At 42.3% G+C, this 6,000-nt stretch overlaps 1 protein-coding gene across 3 annotated transcripts in view; it reads right to left on the reverse strand.

Moving 5' to 3' along the window:
* Positions 1-2,769, reverse strand: part of LOC145361544 (SUMO-conjugating enzyme UBC9) — a 53,320-nt gene extending 50,551 nt beyond the window's left edge. For 2 of the 3 annotated variants that reach the window (XM_080217369.1, XM_080217370.1), the window contains exon 1: positions 2,532-2,769. The gene's annotated coding sequence lies outside the window, so the exon portion shown is untranslated. The remainder of the gene's footprint in view (positions 1-2,531) is intronic. The other variant, XM_080217368.1, reaches the window with a different exon arrangement.
* Between the last annotated feature and the right edge of the window lie 3,231 nt (positions 2,770-6,000).

Consider the following 6,000-nt stretch of genomic DNA (forward strand, 5'->3'; position numbering starts at 1 on the left):
GCCTCCTCCTGCACTGTAGGATTCTACAATTCAAATGGACTAATGCTATAAAATTCTGCTCAATCCATGGAGTCAATGTAAAATAAGAGGGTCAATATCTAGACTGAAACCCTTCTTCATTTGAATATTAACAGCATTTATCTCCTTTATACACGTTAAATACAAATCATTTTTCAAAGTTAAATTGAACACAGTACTTTTGCCACTCACTTCTAATAGAATCATTGCAAACTAATTTTGCTTTAGAATCACAGATCCTTTGTGACAGTATGCCAATAAACATCACATTTTCAGAATACTGCCCTGCCAAACATCTCCCACATGCACACTTTCTACTCTGCTCAATACCAGAGCAGACACAATGATCTAGTAAGCATAGTACCACATTTGATGCAGAGAGAGAGCAAGACATCATGTTACCTGACCCTCTTGCTTTCAAAAACTGAAGTTACCCAAGTTTTGAAAAACAGATGATGGAAGCACAAGCCAGATCAACACAAAAGTTTCCTCACCTCTTCCAACAAATTGCCCCTAGGTGTGAGGGGAACTAGTAAAGGGTAATATACGTGGGGTTAAGGGGTAGGATGGGGGGGGGGGGGGGATTGTCATTGGTGCAGTTTCTTTGGAATGAATGACCACCTCCTGCACTGTAGGAATTCTATGAAATAAGCCAAATTGTATATCGTATGGCACTCTATTAAAATAGTTTCCAATTTCTACTTTAAATTCACATCCAAAAACCAATAATCAAAAGCCTCCAATTCGAGTTTCTCCCCCCGTTTGATTTATTACTGTCACATGTATTAGTGTAGTGAAAAGTATTGTTTCTTGCCTGCTACACAGACGAGGCATACCACACATAGGAAGGGAGAGTGCAGAATATAGTGTTGCAGCCATTGCTAGGGGGTAGAGAAAGATCAACTTAAATGAAGCATTGTTAGAAAGTTTAAGAGTTAGAATAAAGTTTTAGAAGCATAGAGCGATTATAAAAAGGAAAATTAGATAGTATGCTGGGCACAGCTTGCAAGAAGTTGCCTTGCTGCCACACCATCTTGACTAAAGAATGCCTTGATAAAGTTAAGTCACTTTTGTGAAAGATGACTATTTTCTTTAAATGAAAAATGAAAAGAAGTCTACATTGACTTATTCCCTTTTAAAATGATCAAGCACATACAAACACCTGGAATAGAGGATAGGCGAGTGTGAGTGTGTACCTACAGGTTTACAATACCCAGAATAAAAAGGATGAGTGACAGTGTGCGCCTATACATTACAGGAAAATAATATTAGATTTACAACATCGGGAATAAAAGAATATGTATCTAAATATAAGCATTAAAAAAAATTAGATATATGACATCTGGGAAAAGAGGGGATGGGGTGTGCAAATGTGTACCTATATACCATATGCACCTAAAGTAAAAACTTAAGATTTACAACATCGAAAATAAAGATGAGCGCACGTACCCAAATATCACACATCTACAACAAGATTAGATTTACAACACCCAAAATAGAAAAGATGATTTGTGTATGTACATACCTATGAATCACACACATATACCAGAAAATATTAGATTTACAACAGCGGGAATAAAGGTGGGAGTGTGTACACAAACCTATAAATCACACACACATTTACAGGAAAAGGTTAGATTTACAACATCTGAAAAAAATGATGGGCGAGTGCATCTATACATTATACCTATTAGACAAAGTAATATCTATTAGATATAAATAATACATATCTATTAGACATAAAGTTTATTAGTGTCACAAGTACGTTTACATTAACAAGCTTACAAAATACATGTATATATTATATACACATGTGGGAATACCTATATGTGCACACATACACATCTTAGATACATTCACACACTATATGGGAGAATAGACATTCATACACTTGTATATTAGATATACACTCACATGTTGGGAGTATCTATATATGTGCAATCACACACACATATTTGGGAGTATCTATATGTGCATAAATACATCCTAAATATATACAGACACATGCATATATACACACACATATTAGGTTATATACACACACATGTATATTTGGGAGTATCTATGTGCATAAATACATCCTAAATATATACACATGTGCATACATACACATGTAAACCCCTATGACTCTATTAGATTATATACACATGTATATTTGGGAGTAATACGTGTATCTATACATCCTAAATATATACAGACACGTTGCATATATACACATATATATTAGGTTATATACACATGTATAGTTGGGAGTATCTATAATGTGTGCATAAATACACATTAAATATATTTAGAGATATATATAAATACACACACACGTGTAAATACATACAGGAGGTATGGGCACGCATAAACACTGGCCTAGTTTGCGGCTCCCATAAAGCAGCATGCGGGATGGCTGGGGGGGGGGGGGGGGGGAAGTAACTACTGATTAACATTTTATGAACCACGCCCTGTTATTGGAAAGGGGGGGTGGTATGATGATCATTTTTGCGGCATGCAGCGCTGCTTACCTTCAGTGAGTGTTGCCGGGGGGGATGGTGGTGAAAGGGGTGTTTTTATTTCCTCTGCTGCTCTCTGTGTGTATGTGCGTGTCTCTCTCTCTTCCCCCCCGCCCTGGCCTCTCCCCTCTTCATTCACATTCACTCTCTCTCTCTCTCTCTTTCACACACACACACACACACAGACAGACAACAAGGGAAACGGGCCGGGCGGCAATATGGCGGCGCCAGGACCCCGGCCACCCTCCCGTCAGGACCCCGGCCCGGCCGCCTAAACGCCTGAGGGCGGAGGGGTGACCACTTCCGGTCCCCAATCCCAACCCCCACATACCCACACTGTCAACAAAAAAGGGTAAGGGTGAAAAGAAAAAAATCCCACTTGATGTTTTTGAAATCACTGCATTTTAAAAAAAAATCCTATCGGGTTGGGGGTGGAAAGGAAAATAAGGAAAGAAAAGTAGGCGCGTATTTCGCTACCTAAAAGACTCAGCCCCTCCCCCCTTCCCGAGGCGGTTGGAACCGGTTCGATCCGGTCCTGATTTGAAAATAAAACCGTTTCCCCCTTAAAGGTGGGGGCTCGCTCATCTCAGATTCAGCATTCGCCAAGAACGAAAGCAAATTGACTGCTTTCATATCTCCCCTCCCTCCTCCTTCCCCCCTACCCCGGCCAAAGATTGTCCTCTTAAAGGGGCAGCGCCCCCAGAATGTTCCAGAAGGCGCCACATGGGGCTGCGATGACGTAATTGGCCCATTGAACTTTCTAGAAGGAAATTTGAGGTGGCTCATGGGCAAGAAGGAGATCCAACTCTCCTCCTCCCACTTCATGTTCACCCAACCATTCATTTGGAGTTTTGAGTGGAAGCCCCCCCCCCAAAAAACCTTGGAGGCCATTCAGCCTGTTGCGTCGCTCCATGCCAGCCCCTTCTAGCCATCCCATCTATTTGGGACGTGGACCCCAATCCCCCGAGGAAAAAAGACGATAGGCATTGCCGCTCCTCTCGCCACCTCAGGATGTTCACCCTCCCCTGCCCCTCCACATCGGTCTTAACGAAATACTTGTGAAATGCGTGGTCACTTTTTATTTAAATTGGCAGCATGGTGGTTAGTGCCGGGGACCCGGGTTCGATTCTGGTCTCGGGTGCCTGTGGGCGGCGCAATGGTCAGCAGTGCTGCCTCACAGTGCCAGTGGCCCTGGGTTTGATTCCCGGCTTGGATCATTGTCTGTGCAGAGTCTGCATGTTCTCCCCCTGTTTGCGTGAGTTTGCTTCAGGTACTCGGTTTCCTCCCACAAACCAAAAGTATGCGGGTTAGGTGGAATGGCCATGGTAAAAAAATTGCCCCTTAGTGTCAGGGAGATTAGAGGGTAAATATGCTGGGTCAAGGAAATAAGGTTTTGTATTAAGCTGATCTTTCTCTATGCCCCAAATGTGACTAACACTACATTCATCAAGCTTATTTTTATTAGTGTCACAAGTAGACTTACATTAACACTGCAGTGAAGTTACTGTGAAAATCCTCCTAGTGGCCACACTCTGGCACCTGTTCAGGTACACTGAGGGAGAATTTAGCACGGCCAATGCATCTAACCAGCACATCTTTCGGAGTGTGGGAGGAAACCGGAGCACCCGGAGGAAACCCACGCAGACATAGGGAGAACGTGCAAACTCCAGGTAGACAGTGACCCAATCTGGGAATCGAACCTGGGTCCCTGGCGCTGGGAGGCAGCAGTGCTTACCACTTTGCCACCATGCTTTTATAGATCCCAAAACTCAAGATGATAGGTGCTGTCTGCCTCAGTTTTGGTAAAAGTTGCTCATTCTATGTTGTTCATGACAAAAGAACAGCTTGAGGCATATAGTTTGGCTGAAAAAAGACATTTTGTCAAAGCTTTTCGTCTTCATTCATCAGGACAATTGCAAGAATCCCAATATCAGAGTAAATAACTTTATAGTGTACAAGAAGAGAGTGCTGATTGGTTGGCAAATGGACTTTGATTGGTAGAGGTATTGCCATGGAGAATGCACCAGTTCCTGGTGACTGACTGTTAACTGCCAAGAATTGTTTGAAAATTTAAATCAGGAGCTTGACTCTGATTGTCAAGGCATTGCCCTGCGGAATGAAACAACAAATGGCATTCATTTATTTTGTTTAGCTGAAACAGGTGTAATGTGTGTACCTGACCTTTCTGTCTGCAAAGAACATGGCCCTATGTATTAATATTTGTAGTGTCCAGTACAAGACCAACTGACAGTCTTAAATATTGTTTTGGTACAACAATGTTGCCTGAAAAGAAAATTATTGTTTTTGTTATGTTCACAGAGTAGTGGAAAGATTCATAGGACATTGGGAGAATTCCCCTGTTCTTCAAAATAACTCAATGGAATCCTGATTCAGCATCTCACCTGACAGACAGCACCTCCAACAGTGCAGCACACCCTGTGTAGCAGTTTAGATTTTAGTGTGGAAGGCCTCATAAGGAGTTCACCAAGTGGAACCCGAAATCTCAATTTTGTGACTTAGAGGTAAGAATGCTACCCGAGCACTGAACTATCATTGACAAATACAGACTAAATCGGACGCATTAATTTAGCAATAAATGAACAATGGGGTTTGGCGATATGGTCATTAAATCAATTCACCCTGCTAAAAATGCCTTAATGACTGTCGGCCGGTGGCTCTGACATCCATCATTATGAAGCGCTTCGAAAGGCTAGTCATGGCAAGAATCAATTCCAGACTACCTGAATCCAATACAGTTTGCCTACCACCACAATAGGTCCACTGCAGATGCCATTTGCCTGGTCCTGCACACAACCTGGAACACCTAGACAACAAGGACACCTATGTCAGATTCCTATTTATTGACTACAGCTCAGCTTTCAACACTATTATGCCTATGAAAAGCATCTCCAAACTCCGTGGGCTGGATCTTGGCTCCTCCTTCTGTGACTGGATCCTGAACTTCTTAACTCACAGACCACAATCAGTAAGGATAGGCAACAACACCTCCTCCATGATCATCCTCAGCACTGGTGCCTGACAAAGCTGTGTTCTCAGCCCCCCATTATGCTCCTTATACACCTATGACTGTGTGGCCAAATTCCCCTCCAAATCTGCTGATGATACCACCATAGTGGGTCGGATCTCAAAGAATGGCGAGACAGTGCAGGAATAAGATAGAGAATCTGGTGCACTGGTGCAGCAATAATAATCTCTTCATAAATGTCAACAAAATGAAGGGGATTGTCATCAACTTCAGGAAGTGTAAAGAAGAACATACCCCTGTCTACATCAAGGGGATGAAGTACAAAGGTTTGAGAGCTTCCAAGTTTTTACATGCCCAGATCACCAACAACCTGTCCTGGTCCCCTCTATGCCAACACTATAGTTAAGAAAGCCTACCAACACCTCTACTTTCTCAGAAAACTAAGGAAATTTGGCATGTCAGCTATGACTCTCACCAATTTTTACAGATGCACCA

This window comes from Carcharhinus amblyrhynchos, chromosome 35 (assembly GCF_965287045.1).
Source record: "Carcharhinus amblyrhynchos chromosome 35, sCarAmb.v2.hapA, whole genome shotgun sequence".
Taxonomy (NCBI): Eukaryota; Metazoa; Chordata; class Chondrichthyes; order Carcharhiniformes; family Carcharhinidae; genus Carcharhinus; species Carcharhinus amblyrhynchos.